Source organism: Natrix helvetica (assembly GCF_964273705.1).
Source record: "Natrix helvetica genome assembly, chromosome: 5".
In the NCBI taxonomy this organism is placed as follows: domain Eukaryota; kingdom Metazoa; phylum Chordata; class Lepidosauria; order Squamata; family Natricidae; genus Natrix; species Natrix helvetica.
In genome coordinates, this window is record NC_138551.1 from 139,852,488 (window position 1) to 139,872,595 (window position 20,108).

Sequence of the window (20,108 nt, forward strand, 5' to 3'; positions counted from 1 at the left end):
GTTAAGAAGATGTCATGCATCTTAATAATACATCTGTTATTGGAATGTCTACTGTCTAAGAAAGAGAAAGATCTTGGACTGCATTGTTAGACAAATGACCCATTGCTTAAATCAAAACAATTGATTTCCTTGGTGGTCAGAATTCCAAAATTACATGTAATGCAGCCCCTTATTGGAGCAAAACTCTTCCATTGAGAACTGGATATGTGGATATGACTGTGGCAAATTTTAAGGGTAATGCATAAATATGTTTTCCAGTGTTTATTCATATTCTTTCTAACTTATTTTTTTATTACTTTCCATTTTTATATATGAACTTATTATGCTCCGTGTTCTACATTATTCATCTTGACATGGCTTAATGGCTAATTGACAATAAATTCTTCTAATAGGTTCCTGAGAACCAGGTTGGATTTATTAAAATCTAACGTTTTGGATTTGATCTAACCCCCAATATAACACGGCATTCTTCATTGCTTTTTTAGATCAGTGATAGAATTGCTTCAGAGACCCTGAGAGATAAAAATCAGTTCCCCTTTTTCCACCAGATCTCCCCCAAAGTAGGATTCCAGTACCCAGCCATTGTCCAGCTGCTCCTCCATTTAGATGGACCCTGATTGGCCTCTTTGCTTCAGACACCGAGAAGGGAGAGAATTTCATGAGGACTTTAATTCCAATGCTTGTCAGGAGTGGAATTTGTGTTGTTGTATCACAACGATTCCCCACAGATGGAAATACAGTTCCCCTCTCTAAGTGGAGACAAGTCAATGTCTTTGTTCACTCCCTGGAATATGTTCCTCTTTCAAACAGAGTTCTTCCTTTCCATTCAGCACTTGCACACTTGCCAGGACCCACTGAAGGGAAAGTTTGGATCTTGTCAATCTTGGGTGAAGCGACAATGAGAAGGCACAGGCTTTTCAAATATGTCCACAGTATTTGGAACTTTGCTTTTCAGGAAAAAAGTCCTAAGGATGATCCCTTTGAACACAGTTTCTTTGCGGGACCTCAATATCAAGATGAGTATTTTCACTGTTCTGTTTCAAAGTCCATCTTCTCAGTCAAAGACAGGGGAAGATGCCCCCAGAAAGCCCCACTGGAGACCCAGTGGAAATGGAACAGGATCCAGGTCCTAAATAACCCCAATGTGTACAGTATCACCAAGACTCTGGCCCAGGCCTTGAATGCTGCCTATTCCTCCATTCTGAGGAGGAGAAACAAAGGGGTTGAAGAGAGTTTGGGGCCTCCAAGGCTGCAGCCATGGCAGGTAAGGGGTCCCGACAAGGATCCATTAGATTTCCTTACTTTTTAGGAAGCATCCAAAGCAGTGACGTGCGGTGAGGTTTATGGCTGGTGAGGCACTGATGTCATCACAATCAGATTTACAAACATTAAAATCCTACAAATTGTCTTATCCAATATTTGATTGGCAGCACTTAAAGGGTTATGTTTAAGGTCTCATATCAGCAATCTTTACACATACTGTAGCACACAAAAAAGCACATTTGCCATCAGAGCAGATGTTGGGGAGGGGGACAAGGAGGAAAAGGGTCCACTCCTTCTCCCTCAGACCCCCAGGAAGGAAGGAAGGGAAGGAATGGGGAGGGAAAGGAAAGGAAATGGGAAAGAAGAAAAAGGAAGGGAAAGGAAAAAAGAAAGAAAAGGAAATAGAAAAGAAGGAAAGGAGAAAGGAAAGGAAATGGCAAAGAAGAAAGGAAAGGATGAAGGGAGGGAAAGGGAAGGGAAGGGAAAAGAAAAAAGGGAAAGGAAATAAGGAAAGGGAAGGAAAAGAAAAAGGAGAAAGGAAAGGAAAAGAGAAAGGAAAGGAGAAAGGAAAAGAAAAGGGAAAGAAAAAGAGAAAGGAAAGGAAATAGAAAAGAAGAAAGGAAAAAGGGAAGGAAATGGCAAAGAAGAAAGGAAAGGATGAAAAAAGGAGGGGAAGGGAAGGGAAAAGAAAAAAGAAGGGAAAGGAAATAAGGAAAGGAAAAGAAAGGAAAGGAGAAAGGAAAGGAGAAAGGAAAGGAGAAAGGAAAAGAGAAAGGAAAAGAGAAAGGAAAAGAGAAAGGAAAGGAAGATAGAAGGACAGAAAGGGAAAGGAAAGAGTGGAATGGATTGGTACTGCTGAAAAATCAAGTCTCAAGATCCCATCGACCACTTTGGCTCAGGCAGTCCAATTCCACGCTGCTTCCCTCTCTCCACAAAGCGAAGGGAGAAGTCAAAGCAATGCCTGAGAAACGCCGGATGTGCGGAGAAATGCAGGCTACAATCAGTGAATCGCATTTTCCCAGGAACCAATGAAGCCCCAGAGGACCAATGGGAATTCTCCCTTCTTCAGCGTCATCAGTCTCCGGGCAGTCTTCCTTGACGTCAGGAGAAAGTTGGAGGCGGAAGAATTGTGTGTCTCTCCAACTTCAGGATTTTTTAGGCTTTTAACCCTCGCTTAACTCTGCTCGAGCGATCATAAAACGCCTTAGAAGTCAGACTAGACTAGATGAGGTACACAGTTGTTCTGCCTCATAGTAGAGGGTGCTTTTTTAGAGGCTTTTTTAAACAGGTAGGCAGTCATTCACGGTGAGGCAGCAACTAGTTCAGCCTGACCTCAACTCTCGCCTTTTTCCTTTTACATTTTTTTTCCTTTTCATGATGGCAGTGGTGAGGCTGTGCCTCCCCTGCCTCCCCTGATTGCATGTCACTGGATCTGGGATCTTTTAGGAGGAAAACAGGAGAATTAAAAAAAAAGTAGAATAATGTGGCTGCAGAAGCATTCAGGCACAGCTGAAGCCCCTGAAAATCTACTGATTTCTCATATACCCCAATAAATGGCTGAAGCTTTGTTTCCTGTAAGGAGAAACTGCTGGTTGTTATAGCAGAAAGAGAAAAACTGAATTTTATATATATACACACAGACACACAAAACACACCAAGTTATGTTTAATATTTTTTTAATTTACAAAACAATGTCATGTTTCAAGTGAAAAAAAGTAAGGAGGCCAATTTCTCTCTGTTCTTTATAATTTACAGGAAGACCATGGAAATTTCAAGGCTCTTGTCAGAAAAAGAGGAGCTCCAGTTGAAGAACAAGGAGCTTTGGGTGAAAAGTATCCCACAAATTACAGAAAAGAAGGAGCTTTCCAAAGATTTTGAAGAGAAACTGAGCAGTGAGCAATGTTTAGCTAGCAGCCCTGACTTTTCTTCCAGAATTTAATCTTAAATACTCCTTAGCTCTCTCTCTCTCCCCTATTACCCATAGTTCTAGGTTGAATTACATTGCCTGGAATAAGGTTGGGAAAAATAAAACCTGACTCTTTTCAACTTGTTCAAAACACAGGAAATTATACATAGACATACAACCATTCACTAAGGCTGCATTACTATTACTATTAGTTTTCTCATCGTTCCTATCACCCATCTCCTCCCACTTACGACTGCAGGACTGTAGCTTTGTGGCTTACATCCTTACGATTTATATTGATATTGATTGTTTCCTGATTGCTTATTTGTATCCTATGACTATCATTAAGTGTTGTAGCTTATGATTCTTGACGAAAGTATCTTGTCTTTTTATGTACATTGAGAGCACATGCACCAGAGACAAATTCCTTGTGTGTCTAATCACACTTGGCCAATAAAGTATTCTATTCTATTCTATTGAATTGCAAGCCAATAAACAAAATACCAGGTATTTTAATTAGTTTTAATTTTAAACAAGTCTGATGACTCATGTAACAAACCCAAGGAAGCTAATTTTACTCTGGTTTAGATCTTTTACATAAGAAATATTTCAGGTAAGACCAGCTCAGAAAAGAGAATCGAGATCTGAGTTGCAGGATTCAAAAACAAGATGGGGAGAAGGAGGAAGTCCTCAGAGAAAACAACCAACACAGAATCAATAGTTTGGGGAAAGAACTCAATGACGTAAACAAGGAAAGCCATCATCTCCACTGCAGAGTTCGGGAACAAGCTGGGGAGGACCAGGAGCTTCTCAGGGAGAACCGAGCATTGAGGGAACAACGGGACAGGTCAGAAATACCGTCTTTCCCTGAAAATAAGCCCCAGCCTGAGTTTTTTTGGGTGGGCCAGTATAAGTGAAGGGGTGGGCATGGCCAGCACAGGAGGCAGCTTTTCCCTTCCCCGGTCACCTCATGGAGGCTCCGCCCCTTAATTATGGCTCACGGATCAGCTGAGCGAGTGAGGGCCAGGCAACTCGGCTCAGATCTCTGGAGCCCCTTCCCAGCCGCCAGCCTGCCAGGGCTCCCTTCACCAACCATTAAAACCAGAAATTGACTCTTCTTCCTCCATCCCTTCTCTCTTTCAGTAATGGACCCAAATGAGCTGTGGCAGCCATCCAGGGAAAGACCCCAGACCATCTTTGGAGACCCCTGGAAAGTCACATTGTTCATAGTTGGGGTCTATTTATTCGTTGGCCTCTGCATTTTTTACCACCAATGCAAGTAAGTTGCTCCTGTTAAAGGAAGTATCATCACCACAACCTGGGGAGCCCTGGGCCACTGAAAGCCCCCCCCCCAAAATGTTGATGGAACTAATAGGAGAAAGGATAGAATCCCTCAGGGCTGGAAGGGACCTTGAAGGTCTTCTAGTCCAACCCCCAATCTTTTCTTGAAAATCTGGAGCCCCCATTAAGAATAAGCTTCATTATCATTGTTAAGAAAACAGTGTACCACTCAATTATATTTGATTCTTTTCCTCTTCTTCAATCCACAGAAAAAGGTGTCTGCAAATGTTACCAGAACAACGAAATGAAGACGTGAGGCTGACATCATCACGGTGGAACCGAACATACTGGAACCCATCTACCCCAACATCATCTTAATTGATGAGCGAAGGATGTCAGACGTTCTACCTTGCACGACAATGTGATGATTGGTGTTTGTCAGTTTTTCTTTATTTTTCTATTTTAAAGGCATTTTGTTATTGTTGTTGTTATTTAATTCTTAACGCCTTTTGTTCTTTGCATTTCTTGCTTTGGGGTTTTGGGTGGGGGTGGTAACATGAAAGAAAATTAGGAGCCTTTAACCTTAATTTGGTTGCTCAGGGTTTTTTTATTGTTTTGTTTGTTGCTTACTATTTCATTATGAGTAAAATATTCAATCTGTGCGTCTTTTGCCCCAGCACAAATCGCAGCCATGGGTAAAATTCCAGCCATCACATTGTTGACCAGGGCTGAATGTCTGACATTGTCTTCCATCAATGATGGTGATGTTGGGATCGATGGATTCCAGTATGGAGGTTCCACTGTGATGGAGGCCTCCTCCTCATCTTCAGCTGGTGGTTCTGGTGATGCCTGTAACACCTTCAACGCAGAAGCCAAACAACACACAGATTCCAAAGATGACCAAAGTTGTTTTCCAGGGTCTCCAAGGAAATTCTGAGGGTTCTCACTGGATGGCCACACGAGTTCAGTCTCTTCCATTTCTGAACAGAATTGAAGGGATTAAAAAAAGATCTTGAAGGTTATCTCAAATCCAGATATATATTTACATTACAAAATAAATTTAAAAGAATCAAATCAACTTTACAAGCATTTCCTCTTCAGTTTTTTCCTCTTTGCACCTTCTGACAAGTTATGGAGACCCCTGGAAGGCGACTTTGCTTGTCCTTGGGGTCTATATCTTCATTGACCTCTGCATATTTTTCCACCAGTGCAACTAAGTTGCTCCTGATCAGGGGAGTGGCATCACCACAACCTGGGGAGTCCTTGGGCACTGAAAGCCCCCCAAAATGTTGGTGGAACTAACAGGAGAAAGTATAGACTCCCTCAGGGCTGGAAGGGACCTTGGAGGTCTTCTAATCCAACTCCCAATCTTTTCTTGAAAATCTGGAGTCCCCATTAAGAATTATCTTTATTATCATTGTTAAGAAAACAATGTACCAGTCAGTTATATTTGATTCTTTTTTTCTCCTCCAATCCCCAGAAAAAGGTGTCTGCAAGTGTCAGCAGAGAAACAAAACGAAGATGTGGAGGTTGATATCATCACTGTGGAACCGTACATACCGGAACCCATCTACCCCAACATCCCCATCATTGATGAACAAAGGATGTCAGACGTTCTACCTTGCATGACAATGTGATGGAAGGTAAGTGTTTGAACTAATCTGGTTGTCAGTTTTTTTCTCATTATTATGATATTATTGTTATTTAATTCTTAGATGGATTCTATTCAAGAGGCAGAAAAACCCAGCTGACTGCAGTCAGTGGGCAACTTGGAGGCTGCAGGAAGTGAGTGGCCGGAGGACTTGTCCAAAAGAAGAGTCCTAGCTGAAGGGAGAGGATTTGGGGTCTCTTGAGGTCACCTGGGATCCTTGTTTGCTTTGCATTGCCTGCTTTGGGTTTTTGGGTGGGGATGGCTGGCCTTGAAAGCTAAAAAGGAAGAAGAGTGGGAGCCTGGTAGTTTTAAATATTAATTTGGTTGCTAAGTTTTATTTATTATTTCTTGCTTACTTATTTTTTTTAATTAAAATATTAAATTGGTGCTTCTTTTGCCCCAGGATAAATAGCTGCAGTGGGTGAAATCCCAAAACAACTGGAGCCCAATTTGGACCCCATCGGCATTGACAACCTCACCATCGGTCAATTGCCAAAGGCCGCCTTCCTTGGAAGAGCTGACATCCAGTCTGAACATCTGGCTGACTGTGTGAAGAACCACAATCCCCCCCATGAGGCAGAACCTTGATGTGGTTGTGGGGCTTGTGTGCTCTGAGGAAGATTAGGGCTACAACTGACGTTCAAGCATACTGGACAGGACTCATGAGAGGAATCGGACAAAGAGTGCCTCCCCCCTAAACAATTGGGGAAAACACACATAACAGAAACCCAGATTGGCTCTCTAGTGTCCCAGGTCAAGAAGGATAGTGCCAGGGGTTCAAATTCCTGGACATCTGGTGGGAAATGACCTGCAGGACTCAGGGAGGATGGCTGAGCATCCAGGACTGGCAGCTGCTGAACAACTGGAAGGAAAGTCTTTTTCTGACTCTCCCCAAGATGGCATCCAGTCTCAGCAGGGTGTTTTTCCCCCCTGCTGAGAGATTCCTGGTTTTCTCACCTGAACTGGTTCTTTTCGTTTTTCTTTTTATGTACTTTTTATGTAGTTTTATTTAACTTTTGGGGCTTGTTTGTAATTTTTTTACGTTTTTTTGGAGGTTTTCAATAAAATAAAAAATTGATTAAAAAAATGATATGAGAAAAAGTACAAATGAAATCTTAATGATTCACATTGTAGTTGCCAATCATTTGTTCTTATATGAAATAAAAGGGTCTTGTTAAGTCCTACTGCTACACATTATCTATTTTTCTACTAGATTTTACTTATGCACTCTATTAGGAAATCGTAGATATTGTTCTAAAAGCTGAATGGTATTTTGAAAACAAGATAAAAGTAGCTTTATCCAAGAATTGGTATACATGTTGCATCACAATATCCTATTTCTTCAACTATCCCACCTGCATTAATGATAATATAGAAGACTAGATGAGCAAGGACCAATTGCTATTCATACCTCCTCAGTTTTATGAGGCATTATCTTAATTAATTAACTTAATTATGAGGAAGTACTGTAGTTAATACTTTGCTGGGTCAAGGTACATCATCAGCATTCAAGCAAACTATTAAGGAAATGTAAAGATATGTGCAAATAAAATATGGCACCAGGCTAGAAAGTGGAAGATCCTGAGTTCTAGTCCCACCTTAGTCATCAAAGCCAGCTGGGTGACTTTGGGTCAGTCGCTCTACCTACCAACCTCACAGGGTTGTTATTGTGAGGGGAAATAGGAGAAGGAAGGTGTGTTTGATATGTTCACTGCCTTGAGTTATTTATAAAAATAAGGTGGGGTAATAACAAATAAATGACCTTGGGGAGAGAAGGAGAAGATGCTGCATAGGGTATAATCAGATAAGGTGGGAGAGCCCCCTGGTGCATAATTGGCAGAGAAAGAACCTCCGAAAGGACCATCCCTCACTTTTCAGGCTTTCAAGAGAGCTGGTGGGAGATTCGTACTTTCAGACATGCAAGATTCTCTTATGTATCCTTCCAATAAAGTAGAGTTACATCATGTTTCCCATCTGGTGTACCTGGGAGAAGATGGGGGGACTTGCTACCTTGTGTGCCAGGTGAGTCTGGCCACAGCAGGATCTGAGATCTTGGATCCGGCTGCTGCAGACTTTTGAGATGCTGCTTCTCATTTTCCCTCATATTCTGAAGAGGGTGACTTTCTCAGTTGGCCATAGTGGCTTTTCTGCACATGGTAACTGTGGTCCATCTCAGCCAGTTCATGCTGTAGACTCTGGAGGAATTTCTTACCTTCTGGCAGAAAGTTCCTCACCTCTTCCAGGTCATTCTCAGAGTCAGCCTTCTCTTGGTTGAGATGGACACTTGACTAGTAGTGACCTTATGCAGTTCTTTGTGGAGTTCTTCAATGTGTTTTACCAAAGATGTGTTCTCTAGCTCTAACTCTAATGGATGGCATGATCTTCTGCAGATCTTCTGTTGTGGTCATAAGTTGATCCACTTTCTCCTGGAGACAGCTGTGCTGCTCTTTCATCCATTGATTATCTTTCTGGAATTCCTGGGTCTGAAAGTCAAAGGAGTACCTCCGTTCATCAACCTGGAGGTTGGGACCATCATTGGTTGCTGAGAGATCATCCAATGATATTGACCATATGACCATTTCTTCCTTGTTGCTGACCTGTTTGAAAAACGGAGAGACACAGTCACATCCTCTCTCAGTTCAGGGCTAATTTTGCTAACCTGCCTTCTCCACTCTGGCTTTTTCCTAAAGTTTTGGAATCCATCATTTTCTCTAGCATGAGATGCAGTGGGAGAGAAGAACCAATGGACAATCTGCAGAGCTTGCTGGCTGGAAAATTCTGGGAATTGAAGTCCTCCCCCCACCATACTTTAAAGGGGCCTAGGAGAAACACCAACATAATCCCTCAGTACTGATCTCTCTTCAAACTATCCTGATTTCCCGTTTGATTCCGAGTCCAACTCAAGGTGTCTCATTGCTCAAAAACCTCCAAAGGAGTCAATATCGGCTCTCCATAAATTCGGCTATTTTTGTATTGCTATGATTTCTGATAACAGGAAAAGGTGGTGACCATTGGAATTAAGGCAGACCCCCCCATACCCGCAGTACTTACGAGTCCCATCTCAGCCATGAAAGCCCAGTGAGTGACCTTGAGCCAGTCCCTCTCTCAGCCTTCCCAAGGTTGTCCTTGTGGGGATGAAGGAATCTTAGATATGTTCACTGCCTTGAGCTATTGAGAAAAATAATAAAGGCAGTATAAACATCCAAGCAATAAAAAGTGAAAATAAACAAATATTTCAGTCACTAAGCCAAGTGTACTATTGGGAAATAACTACTCTCTGGCCAACGGAATTGCAGTTTAGGTTAATTTCCCCAAATCATTAAGCAGGTCAATCTCTAGCATTGTGGTTGCAATGCCTGTCCAACTGGGACAGCCTAAAGCCAATCTTTTGGCCTCTAAACCTTGCAGGTTTTTCCTAGTGCACTTCACCGCCAGCCAGCCAACCAGCACCTTTCTGGAGACAAGAACCTTTGATATGTTGGATGAGGAGTTTGGTGACAGGTATGGAGGCTGCAGACACAGCAGGTATCACAAGTCTGTCCCACTTTTCTAATATCTCCACCTTAGTTCTGTCTTAAAGGGAAGAGTCTCTCCCTCCTGAGGAGACCAGGCGAGGGAGACCCTGCGATGCCCCCAGTGCCATTCATCCAATCCATCCACTTTCCAGGGATGTTGAGCAGATCTCCATTATGTGGTCCAGACTCCCCCAAGGATGCTGGAGGTTACCATGGTGAGCTCCAGCCAATGAGCTCAGGAGGAGCCTCTGATGTCACAAGCCAAGGCTCTGATTGGCCTGGACCTGAGATTTGAACAATATCCACCAACCAGCTGCCTTCACCTAGGGGTGTGGCTTATCCTTTGATGAGCCAATCCTGAAGGGGCTTCGAGCCCCGAATTGGCTTTAGCCAGAGAGGCTCCCTCTGAAGGGGGAACCCTCGGTCGCCTGGAGAGGTTGGGGAGCCCCAGATTCCGCCCCTTCTCTGGGGATGAAATTAAAATGTTGTCCCTTGGATCTGGAATCTGGTATTAGAGATCCAGAGAATCCAGGTTTCCCTCTCCAGGCTCAGATGATGACAGGGAAATACCCATAAAAGATCATATATGATTCATATTCAAAAGGCCTTGTGAGAAGGTACCTAAAGAAACACTTGGATCTTTGCCAGCTTTAGCTGTTTGAATCAATGCCTGCAGAGGCCAGGTATGGCTTAAAGGCCAGACTGTAGACTGCCCCCCCCACAGGCAGTGAGAGGGACAGCTAAATCATGGAAAGACCCAGTGGAGGAAGGACCCTGAGTGCTGTCTGGGGAATTCTGGGAGTTGAAGTTCACTCATCTTTTGGTTGCTAAGTTTGAGCAACATGCTCTAGTAGATCCTGCACTGGGCATTTGGATAGATGACCTCTAAAGTCTCTTTCACTCCATTTGTCCATTATTCTAACTGCTTATGTCTTTATGGAGGGCAAACGGATCCTCTCCAAAATGGGATTTGGGCAACAAAATGGAGGATGTGGGGTCTTTGCCAGGTTGAGCTGTCCTACACACTGCCTGTGGAGGCCAGGTATCACTTAAAGGCCAGACTATAGACTGCCCCCTAAAGGCAGTGAGAGGGACAGCTAAAGCTGGCACAAGACCCATAGGGTCCTCCATTTTGTGGTGGGAAGGAGGGAAAACTGGCAAAGGAGAAAAGTGGAGAATCGGGGGGGGGGTGTTCCTCCTTTTTTTCAACCATGTTCTGTGTGTGAAGCCTTCTCTCTTCTTTTGGCACCTTGAATAAAAGTCCATCTTGGTTTAAACCCTGGAGTTTCCCCAGGGCCTTCTTGCTCCCTCCTCAGCCGGCTGAGCTCCTGACTCCGAAAGCTGGAGCTGGGTGGGGAAGGGTCTCGGATCCTCTCCTGGGATCCCAGAGGGCTGGTTGTGGGGGAACTGAGGGGGGGGGTCAGGACGGGAGGGGGTGGCAAAGGGAGACCCAAGGGGCCAGGGGCTCTTCCCCTCCCACAGACAGGGGTCTCAGAAGTGAAGGGTCTCCAAGGAGGCGGAAGTCATTCCCTAATTTCATGGGGGCCGGAGGGGGGCATTGGAGACTGGAGGGTCAGCAGGGAATCCGGCATTTTTCCCTTTTTCATCAAAATAATATTTCTCAATTCCTGTCAGACAGCAGAGGAGACACACACCAACCGAAGGGTTTTAGTTCTCTTCCTAGCAAGTAGGAACAATGGATGGGCAGGAATGGGCAGGGCAGAAGGTCAGCTGAGAAGACACAAACTGCCTCTGATCAGATCCATAGGACACACTTAGCCTGGTCCCTTCACCCATGAAACTTTCATTCATACTTGTAACTGTCACCCATGGTTTCTTTTCTGAGGCTGAGCCTGTTGGCCGAGGGCTCAATTACAGGAGCCCCAAAATACATTTATTCAGTGGAAAGAAGATGAACAAGAGTTGATAAATGGAATAAGTTGGGGAAACTTTTCTTCCTGCAACCTAGGCTGAGGAAATCGTCTCTCAGCCACCCTGAGGCAAAACGCAGGTCCAGGTGCAGCTTCCTGAGAGCCTTTAACAAACCATGGATGATGGTAGCTGCTCCCCCTCCTCTCCCCTGGGGTCTCCCCTTGAGGCAAACTCAGAAATCGGGCTGGGGAGATTCCAGACCGAGAAGGGGCTTCCTCCCTTCTGGGCATGGCCAGCCCTTAGTGAGACATGGCAGAAGACATTGTGAAGGAGAGCAACCTTGTTCCACATCAGCCTGGCTGATTCAGGAGGATCAGCCTGATAGCCAGGCAATGAGGAGAATCTGAGGGATCTCCAGTGGGACATCTTTGATGTAGTGGCCATCCTCTGCTCCTCAAGATCATGAAGGGCCTGCCTATCCCTTCAACCTCTCCCTCTCGCTCAGCCCCCCAGTTCTCCCTTCTAGTCCAAAGTGGACGTGTCCACGTCTTCCCCTCCAGATAAGAGACATAATCCCCCATCAATGGATTCAAGTAATCCAGGCACTCCAACTGCACCTTCTAAGCCCTCGGAGGTCTTTTGTGCAGCTTCACACGCACAGCCTCGGAGATGGGGATGTCACAAAGGTCCCACCCCACCAAGTACATCCACACAAGCAGAGGAAGGGCCACTAGCTTCCCCAAACAATATTCTGGGTCGATGTGACAAAAAATCAGTTCGCACCCTCCACCACATTGTGATCTCAGCTGCACCCACTTTGTTTAATAAACTAATGAACTTCAAAGTGGAAAGGAGCTGAGTGTCTTCCATGAACACGGAAGGACAACAGATAGAGTGGAAAAGTGGTCAAAAAAATTCTATCCATTCTATAAGTTTCTCACTATTTACTCAATGATACAGTATACAGCCTGTCACTTTCCTGCCTCTTTGTCAGCTCTCATTCAAAAATTGATATCACTAAGAGATAGGAAACGTAATTTCACTTCAGGGATAAACAATTTTAAAACCAGCTCCAATTTTGGATTCATTTATATAGATTTAATACAAGAAAATATCCAACAGGCCCTACAGTAAACAGTAGGAAGTGTTCAATGTTCGTTGCTTCCTTGGCATTAGAAGACAGGCACCACTAGAGTTGGGTGACATCAACCTCAAGCGGCATCAAACTTCATAGCTCTGGTGACCTTCCTCAGCAGACCCTGGAGACAAAAGACCACGTTGGAGGGCAGCAGAAGTCAATTCCCTTGTTATTCAGATATGCATCACGTTCTGGACATGTCCTGACAGGAAAGATCACAACCACTACAGAACAGAGCCCCCATTGTGTTTCTGTGGTTTTTCACTAACATGTTTTTCTCCAGCTAATCCTCCTTACAAGCACCGACAAAGAAGTTTAGGGTCCCTCGTGGAAAAGTTGTTCCCAGTTTTCTGTTATTCCTCCAGCGACTGTCTTTGATGTAAACATCAGACTGAAACAATATGGAAGGGATCTTTCATCAGAAAAGGATAAATATCTTAGGTCACATTCTGTGTGGCATATATCTTCAGGCAGGCGATGTCTGTGCCATTGAGTGTACTTTTCTTTCTTTTTCAGATGAAGCCTGGAGTGTCTTTCTCTATATCAGGAAAGCCACTGGATATTCCATCTTGTGAGACTGCTTTGAATTCTTTTAACTTGTGTCGTTGTTTTTCTTGAGAATTGGGAAAGGGATTGATTCAGCCCCAAGAATTATGGACCTCCTGCTTCTGCTTCTGATGCTGCTGGTGTCCCAGCCAGTCTCTGGGAAGCTTAGAATGAAATGCCCGCTGAGTTCGGAGCACCAGGATGGAAACAATCCATGGAGCTTTTACAGCCCAGGAGACCATCTCATTAGTATGATCAACACTGTAACAGAAATATCTCATATAATGTTGCCTTTCGACCGTGCTCCTTCTAGTCCTTCTAATCATTCGTAAGTCATTCAGGGTGGTAGAGTTGCATTCCATCCATTTGCATTTCTATCACTCTCGTTTTTTCTAATTTTATTTGTTTCTATATTTCAAGGCCTCTTTAATTTCCCAAAAGGTTTGGTTCTCCATGACTTCCCTCTTTTGTCTTATTTTGTGGAAGAGACTCAAATCTAAATATGGAGCTGAAAAAAACCTGAAGGAAGTTGACATTATTTTCCTCTCCCTGTACAATCCTGGGTTTATCATTTGACTACTGAAATAACTGATCATTGATTTTGGATCAATGTTAGCTTAAGGCTCAATACGCTTGTGGAGACAAAGAGGGTTGAATTTGGAAAAAAAGGAGTTTGTTGTTGCTGTTGAAGATAATAACATGAACATTTTAATTTTACAGTAGGCATTCTTTTGGTTTCACACAAAGACTACGCTTCATTTTTGCCATTCAACTGTTCAACAAAAATCACCAGCTCCTGCACAATCTCACACTTGGCTACAACATCCATGACAACTCTTTCAGCACTTTATGCACTTCAGATGCCTTACTGGACATTCTCTCCACTGGAGAAGCCAATGTCCCCAACTACGGCTGTGGAAGGAGGGACAACCTCCTGGCTCTTATTGATGGAGCTGCCAGGGACATCTCCATCCAGATATCAACATTAGGAGGCACCTACAAAGTCCCACAGGTTTGTGTGTGTTTTTTCCTCTATCTGTCAGAATGAATAGAGGATGTTGGTGGGTGAGCAATAGATCCAATTGCATCTTCTCCATGCTTTTCATCATATTAGTGAACATGTCAGATTCTTTTTTTTATCTTACTATGTTAGTATTCAAATTAATCATAAAAAATCTGAGCAATAAGGTCCCTGGAGGGGACTTTCCAATGGATGTTCAGCTATTCAAAAAATATCCCTGGTCAGATTTAGGGTGGCAATAGTAGTGTCTATGTATTTAAAATAGAATAAAAATGACTTTAGCAATTACAGGCCAGTTAATCTAATAGATATTGTGACTAAAATATATCCGACATTCTCCTTAGGGAAACTTGAGTTTGGGTAGAATAGAAGTGCATTCCTTAGAGAAGGTCAACAATGTTTTGGGTAAAGTTATATAAATGTGTATATTAAACAATGCAAAGATTAATAATCTAATGTTGACAACAGATTGTCCTGAAATATCTAATCACAAAATATATCAGTCTGGTAAACTGGGGTTTGCTCGTTTTATACTTAGTGCAGCATTTGAAATAGTAAACGTAGAAATATTGTGGAGGAAATTGATTGCCCTTAACATGGAGCTCAGACTGTTGGCTCTGATCCAAGTCCTTTCGACAAGCCCTTGTTTGAGAGGGAGGTTTGGGCTGAATGGAGCCATGAGAAGAAGGAGCAATACTTTCCAAAGGGTAAGACAAGGGTGAATATTTGAGCCCCTCCTATTTAGTCTATATTAATGACTTAAATATTATAATAAGTACTAGGTATAGTACTTATAATGAAGGGTCCTGAAGGAGACATGTCTATGGTGATAAATACACATTGGTACAGACTGCTTTATACTGACAATACTTATTATTATAATGCTCATAAAATGGATTGCATAGATTATTAAGAAAGCTTGGCTCCCACTGAAATAATCATTCAATGATTATTGATACATCAAAGTCAAAAGATATAATCTTTGGCAGACAACATCTGTTATGTATCATAAGTTTTCCCTCTGGTCCGTTTCGCTAGGGGGCGCTGTGCTAAACGCTGATTGGCTGACTGTTTGACAGCCGGCATATATAAAGGGCTGTCAAAGCAGGGCTCAGCTGTTGCCTGTTAGCTGAAACGCGCGAAATGCGAAGTGCCGTGTTTGGCAACCTGTTAGCAATAAACTGTTAGCCTTTGTTAAGTCCTGGCTCGCCTCCGTTTGTCCACCCGTGTTCTCCCAGCTAGAACAACATCATAGCCATTGGATAGCGAGCCAATAGAGCAAGTAAACGCTTGACTTAGAATGGATATTACTTTCCACATCATCAAAGGAGCAAAAGCACACTGGTAAAAGTACATCTTAAAAAAATATAGCTATCCAACTTTCATTCCATTTATTAAAGTATATGATGCCAAAGTTACTGCCAAACCATTATATCAAACTGAAGTTTGGGGTTTAATATATATCACTACTAGAACAACAAACCCAGTCACAGCATTTCACAAGTATCTTTGTGGTGGATAAAAAGACTTCAGCTGCTGCCCTCAAAGCTGAATTGGGATTTTACACAATTTCTCCTTTGTCTAAATTAATGCACATAATTATTAGTGTACGCTAACACATGGAATGAAAGCATTCCAAAATTCCCTATGTTAGCAATGTAAAATTTCATTTACACAACTTGGATTGTACAACTGACAAATTATCTTAGGAGACGTGTTCTCCCTTTCTCTTGTACAACTGAAGAACACACATCTATTATTGGAATATCAAATGTCTAACAAAGAGAGAGATCGGTAGATTGGACTGAACATCACACAAATGACTTATTGGGATCCATATATTAAAATAGCATATATCTTGGACCATCAGAATTTATAACACCACATTCTTCATTGCTTTTTTAGATCAGCATTGAACCTGTTTCAAACACTCTGACTGATAAAAGTCATTTCCCCTTTTTCCACCTGATGCTCCCCAAACAAGGGACCCAGTACCCAGGAATTGTCCAATTGCTCCTCCATTTCAGATGGATCTTGGTTGGCCTCTTTGCTTCAGACACGGCAGAGGGAGAGAATTTCATGAGGACTTTAACTCCTGTGCTTGTCAGGAATGGAATTTGTGTGGTTATATCACAACTGTTCTCAACAACTGGACATACAGCAGCCCTCAGGGATTCCCTCTCTAAGTGGAGACAAGTCAATGCCTTTGTTCACTTCATGGAATATAATTCCATTTGGGAGAGACTTCTTCCTTTCCATTTAGCACTCAGGCGTTTGCCAGGACCCACTGAAGGGAAAGTCTGGATCATGACAGTATTGGGCCATTTTACAATTAGAAGGCACAAACTTCTCAAATATGTCCATAGTATTTGGGGCTTTGCTTTTCAGTGGAAATCTAGGCAAACGTATCAGCTCTTTGAACCCAATTTATTTGTGGAACCCCAGTTTGAAGATCATTATTTCCACTGTTCTCTTTCAAAGCACGTCTTTACTGTCAAAGGACGGAGAAGATGCACCCAGAAAGCCCCACTGGAGACCCAAGAGAAAAGGAACACAATGCAGATCACAAATTACCCCTATTTGTACAGTTTCATTCAGACTCTGGTCCAGGCCTTGAACGCTGCATATTCCTCCAGTTCCAGGAGGAGAAGGAAAGGGGTCGAAGAGAGGCTGGGGACTCCAAGGCTGGAACCGTGGCAGGTAAAAAGGACTGACTTAAATGATAAGTTCCATTTCCCCTCCTATTCCTCATATAAAAGTCCTAAAACAATGTTTTCCACTGTATACATATTTTAAGATTCTTCTGGATTAAAACATAAATCTGGTTCCCAGGTTTCTTTGCCTTATCACTAGTCAGCCACATATAATAAAAAATACTGTCTTTACAATTACATTTCCAACAAATAATCTCTTTATTGGCTCATTTCTTCACTTGTGACTGCTCTACAATGTTCTATATAATTGACAAATTTTGTCAATTGTGTTTTGTCTATATATGATTGGCAAATTTTGCTGAATCTTTTGTTTTTCACTTTTTGTGGTAACTCTTGTTCTCCCAACTAAGAATACTTGCAAGTTAGATAATTGTGGAAGAAAGGTTCAAAAGTGAAAAGACCAGATGAGATAAGAAACCAAAATGTCTGCTTTTAATATTCCTGGATCTTTCCATTTTTTAGTTTCATCCCTTTCTGGCAAAGAATGAGTTTTGCAATTTTTCCACCTTTATATTGTACTTGGCCCAAAATGGAGAGGTTACAGCAGATCTGAACGTCAGGACCTGGGTGGTTCTCCCCAAGTTGGATCACATTTATCGGCATCCAGGGACTTTCGAAAGAGGGAGACTTATTATCAAGCAAGACACTCATTCATGGCTAAAGGTGGGTGAAATATTGGCATCTTTTCTCTGTTTTCCAAAGCCTGTGGCCCCACTTCAAGTGGGTTAAGGGTAGTCACATGATGGATGAAATTGAATGTGGGGGATGATAGTTTTCTTAGAGTGCTTGGGAGACTTCAATAGTATATAAGAAAGTGTCCTTCAGATGTTATAATATGGAACAAAGTTCTATGCTGATTCAAACAACCTGGGATCTGGGTGATGATTCGGTAGAACATAGATGATGTGCCTTTTGTCTTTGATGTTTATTATCTCCATAAACCTGGTGAGAGAAGCCATCAAGTGCTGGGAATTGTGGTGCTGATAGCCCCAAGATCTCTTCCTCCTTACCTTCAAATAGAAGGGAAGAAGAAGGCAATTCTGTTGACCAGTTCCTGAGCTCAGGTTTGGACTGAATCCAATGAATGTTATTTAATGCTGCCTGGAGGTCCTATGGATCTCAGTGGGAAATATGTGTTGAAATTAGAATTCAGTTTCTCCAAACTTATATGTCACCTGTCTGTCTTTCCAGAGTGACTCTGGGTAGCTTAATGGTCTATTGTTTGTACAATGTCTCATATATTGTATCACTCACTGACCCAGAAAACTGAAGAACTGAAAGATTTCTTTGAGCCAAAGGAAAGCCCTTCCTGACATCAAATTTAATGAGGGAGAATTTGAAAGAAATGCTGCTTAGATTTGACCTTTGTCTTCTAAGAGGACTCTTCATCTGAAAAATGCTGAATGAATTGAATAGAATTGAACTTTGTGTGGCCAAACATGATTTTACATCAGTACAGAAGCCCTCTGTGTATATGCAAAGCAACAGAATAACGGCTATCATCTTCATACCAATAAAAGGGGGGAGTAAAAAAGATAACAAGAAGGATAAATCATATTACTGGCACACTACATACATGGACATTAAATAGCACTGAGAGTAGCTGAATGCCATGGTTACTCTTGAGCTCACTCCAGTCTCTCTGGGCGAAATGGGGGCTCCAGATTTAACTAAAATGTGGGTCTGCCTTTCCATGCCAGTTGGTGTCTCCTAATTGTAGTTCTTCAAAAGAAAGGACCTTGTCTTGGATAGTTAGGTGGGCTTTAGAAATACCCCTTTCTCATGCTCACATCATCTGGGCTGCCGCAAAAGACCTCCCCCACCTGCCATTTTGAGGGACCTCAGGGCCTCCCATCCCTCTCACCTCACGACAACTCTAGAAAGAAAGCAGTCTGTTTTATTTTTCTAGCAACACCTTGGCAGCCACATGAATTGAAGAAACAAATATAAAAGAAACAAAGAACACCTGGCTTAAAGTTTAGAGCCCTAATTTGAAAGGATTTTTCCCTTTGTATCTTAGCTGGATGACTGTTTTGGACTACTTTCAAAAGGGAGAAGGTTTTCAATCTTTTATGTACTCCAGAAGAAATCTCTGGAGACCTCACTGGTCAGAGTTTCTTTCTTCATCGCAGTTTTTGCTATTTCAATAAATCAGATGATTTAAAAATTTAATCCATCTAAATGTAATAAGTTATATAATTTAACATGAATAGATCATCATATCTATGGAGAGTCTCAGTCTTCCAGGTGTTTTTTCAAAAGGCAACTGGACTGGACACAAAATGTTCTCAAGGAAAAATAAACCCCAGGGGACCTTTGGGATCCTCATACTTTAAAACCAGAGGTATGAGAAGAATGGAGGGATGCCTGTTAATAGGGCCATGAGGAGAAACTGACTGCTTGTAATTAATGCTTAAATGTTTTTTCAATTCCATCCCTCTCGACTTTATTAAGTAGAAAACTCCTTTCTTTGCAATGTGAGATGCCAAAAGCAAAAGGCAGGAACTAAATGAATAATCTTCCCATAGTTGTACTTCCTACATCTGTTTGGATGGAGTCAGAGATTTCATTTTTACCTCAGTGAAGCCCAGAGGCTAAATACCTAATGTTCAGGTCTACCTCCATTTTCTATGGGTGATACGTCCTAAAATATTTTTTTTTTGGCGTTCCTTGTTTTTTCTGCTCAGTCCCTGCCTCAGTCCAAATGTGCGGAAAGTTGTCATCCTGGATTTGTCAAGAGGGCTCGAGAAGGAGAGCCAGTTTGCTGCTACGACTGCGTTCCTTGTCCGGAGGGGACCTTCTCTACTCAGGAAGGTGGGTCACACTGAGGAAAATGGGAGGCCTGGTGGAAATGGATGAAGCTCAACTGTCTTCCTGCTTATTTTCAAAATGCACAAATTCTTATCTAAAGGGAAGGCTGATCAAAAAGATCTTGAAGGAGCAGCTAGATAAGAAGTAAGGCAGATTGTGTAAGCTTTATCATTTCCAGGATAATTCTTCCACGTTTTAGTTTGGATGTGTACTTTCATGGTTTTTTTTCTAGTAACATCTCAGTTCTTTGAAACTTTAGGATTTGTCTTAGGTCTGTTCTAAAGCATTGGTGTCAAACTTACCATGTCACATTGCCATCACGTGAGGTATCACAATGTTTTTCCCATCTTCAGGCTGGTGGCTTCAGCTTCATGCTTGTGTGAGCAAAGC